This window comes from Solanum tuberosum, unplaced genomic scaffold (genome assembly GCF_000226075.1).
Source record: "Solanum tuberosum cultivar DM 1-3 516 R44 unplaced genomic scaffold, SolTub_3.0 scf00103, whole genome shotgun sequence".
NCBI lineage: Eukaryota > Viridiplantae > Streptophyta > Magnoliopsida > Solanales > Solanaceae > Solanum > Solanum tuberosum.
The window spans coordinates 45,238-48,815 of record NW_006239027.1 but is presented as its reverse complement, the minus strand read 5'-3'; the positions used below and the strand labels follow the sequence as shown (position 1 = coordinate 48,815).

General features: G+C 25.3%; 1 protein-coding gene across 2 annotated transcripts in view; it reads left to right on the top strand.

The window, feature by feature from the left end:
• The first annotated feature begins 2,719 nt into the window (after nt 1–2,719).
• The window catches only part of LOC102591126 (uncharacterized), an 8,581-nt gene continuing 7,722 nt past the window's right edge, over nt 2,720–3,578 (top strand). Inside the window, exon 1 of one of the 2 annotated variants that reach the window (XR_001473565.1) lies at nt 2,720–2,929. The gene's annotated coding sequence lies outside the window, so the exon portion shown is untranslated. The remainder of the gene's footprint in view (nt 2,930–3,578) is intronic. The other variant, XR_001473566.1, reaches the window with a different exon arrangement.

The following is a 3,578-nucleotide window of genomic DNA, read 5'->3' as shown; positions in this document are numbered from 1 at the left end:
TATATATATATATATACATACATACTTTGTACTGAAAAATACTAGAATCAATTCAATATATTCATAATATCGTACCTCATCTACTTTATTATTAGTTTTAATATACATATTTAATTTAGCTATATAAATACAATAACAAAAGAGGGTAGGATTCCAGTTGTATCAAATATGAAGAAAAAAAAAAGAATTAAAATGCAAAAATTAGTACCCCCTTTGTTCCAAATTACGTGAATTTGAATATGAAAAAAATAAATTATTTAAAATAAATTTATATTTTTGAATTATATAAAATATATTATAAATTAAATAATTGATAATTTAAAATATTTTTAAAAATATATAATAAAAATTACAAAAAAAAACTTATTTTCATTTTGAAATATGGAAATGTCACATATACGAACAAGTACAAGACATGCCGATGCAAGCCATTACTCTACAGAATTAGCTAGCGTTTGACCATAGATTTCTAAATATTCTTGCCAAATATTATTTGGGTGAAAATTTGGGTGAAATTTTACCATGTGTTTTGACCATAGTATTTGGGAAATATATTTCATTTTTTTTAGAAAAATATGATTTTATACCCATAAGTTTTTAAAAACTATCAAAACTAACCATAAGTTTGTATTACAAGTCAATTGAATCTTCGTTGCAACAACAACAAATAGTGTCCATGACACTAGAGCAATGTGGTAGTTTGGAGTGAATGCAACAATCGTCATTCTATAAATCGTTAAGTAGACAAAACATATGACTTTGTTACCACAATCATATCATCATTTAATATTCACTGAATATTTCATCATTACTTTGGTGTTCACGTGAAAAATTATGTAATACGACACAAACAACTACTATAGTGAATGTTTTTGTAAAAGATAAAAGTTTGGGGTAAAATTTCAATTTTCAAAAGATCCCAAATAATGAGATTTGGCCCAAATACTAGAAAAAACTAGTATTTGGGAATTTGGGATATTTGTCAAATAATGACAAATTATATGGACAAACACTATTTGCCAAATTTTTTCCCAAATATTATTTGGAAAATCTATGGCCAAATTAGTATAGCTCGCAGACGAGTACATTAATAAAAACTTGAACTAAATAGACAAAGATGGAAAGATCAAAGTTTTGTTATTATAAAGTCTCCGATAAAAAGAATGATCGTTAATCCGCGCGATTGGAAACAATGGTATCTTTGTGGGCCCAATTGTAATATAATTGGAGCTAAACTACACAACTTGAGAAGACCGCTATAAGTTGACCAAATCAACTGCCATGAAGACTCCATAGGACTTGGGAGTACTTTTTTTTTTTTATTTTGTCAATAAAATAATAATTTTTATTATATTATGTTTTATAAATATGATATATTTTATACATTTTTAATTTAAGATCACAAAAAAATTTTTAAAAAATAATTTACTCTGCTTAGGGGTGTTCACGGTTTGGATAAAAACCGATCCAAACCAAAAAATCGAACCAAAACGATAAAATAAAACCGATTTTATTTGTGTTTGGTTTGGTTTTAGATTTTTCGAAAATCGATAGTATTTGGTTTGGTTATGATTTTATTCGAAAAAACCGAAGAAATAACCGAATCAATGAATTATATACATATATTTTATTAATATACATACTTAATATATTGTTTTTATAAACAATTTTAAAGATCTTATACATATTTTCATTAAAATTTCTTTATAATTTACTTATTGAAAGCAAAAATGTCCAATATGAAAACATTTATCTTATTGATTTCAATATGAGTGCTTATGACAATTCTTTGTGGAACTGAAAATGTTATTGTCTCTTCCCTCTAGGCCAATATAGTAAATTTTAAAGCTTTATTGATAGTAAATTTAGTGATTGAAAGTTTAGTAATTTAAGTCATTCTAACTATTTTTCGTTTTGAATGGATTGTTGTCACTTTTTTCACATTTTGAATGAATTGTTTCTTTTATTTTTGTGTATGATTAATTACCGAACCAAACCAAACCGAAACTGATAACCACCAAACCGATAAATGTATATTATATTTGGTTTGGTTTGGTTTTGATAATTTTAAAACCGATTAAGTTGGTTTGGTTTTGGTTTTGACCAATAACCGATCCAAACCAACCCGTGAACACCCCTAATTTTGATTTTAATTTTGACCAATAACCGATCCAAATCGACCCGTGAACACCCCTAACTCTGCTTATGAAAAATAATTTCTGCTCTTGTGTAGAAATTATTTTTAAAAAAAAATCTCAACTCTCTAAACTAAGTAAAAAAAATGAAAGAAAAAAAACATTATTAATTTCTAAAAAATTGGCCAAACAAATTATAAAATCACTTTATATATTGTACATGTTCTTGCAAAAAAAAAAAAGAGGCTAATTGAGTATTGACTTGTTCAACATATTAGCATGAAAGGACTTAAGAGTAGACCAAAGTGTCATGAATCACAAAGAAAGGTTGTAGTGTAATAAATGAGATTGTCTCGAGGTTTTGATTTAGAAATTTAAATATAGAAATTTTTTTGATAAAAAATATTTTTTCCCAAATGAGTATGCCTACACAATACGTACTTAAAATCAGTCGAGCTTTAATATAGATACTGAATTGTGAATGAAAAAACAAAAACTAAAGTGTCATAAATGTTTAGTCCAAGGAAGACTTCAAAAGTCAAGAACCATAAAAATGGGTTATAAACGAAGTGAGAATTTTCTAAAGGATTTAGTCTACACGTTTGAAGTATTTAATTTTCTCTGGAGGAAATTTTTATATAAGATTATTATTGATTAAACAAAAAACACATCATATTATTTCTCTCTTCCTCCATAGCTTTTTGAAACCATGAATTACAAAGCATTCACTTTGATATTGTGTGTATTAATTTTTTGTCTATCATCAACAATGGCCTCTCGAAGAATATTATCAGGTTTTATCTCTTTGCTTTTTTGATTGATATATAAAATATGATTATTAGAAAAAAAATATTTACTATTTATAGAATAATAATTCTTGTTTATTGATAAAAGCATAAAGATCATTTCTATTATAAGGTGGAGAGTTTGATTTTTCCAATCAACCTATTCGCATAAATAAAACTCTTTCAAAAAATTATATATTTATCCCTTCACTTTAATGTATTTTAATTTTTTCCCCTAAATTTTCAGTTGAAGGAACTAAACAAATTCATTAGTTTAAGATATACCATGTTGAGAATTCTCATTAGTACGATGGCATTTAATTTGGACTAATAAACAGTTTTTTGTTGTAAAATTAAAGTAAAATAAGACAAACAAATATAGAAGATGAAAGCAATAGAAATATTGTTATATAAGTAATATTTTATAACAATTTTTTTGTCAATTTTTTTGCTTTATTCTTGTTTTCTTGTTCCGTTTATTGTAATGGGTTTTACTTTTAATTTGAGTTATCGCGTTTCAGTTTTCAATATGAAAAAATGTCTTCAGAAAGCATATTTGAAATTATAATCAAGCATAAACTATTACCCTAGATCAACAAGTCTTTTTAAATTAATAAGTATAATACAAATTGCTATCATATATATATATATATATATA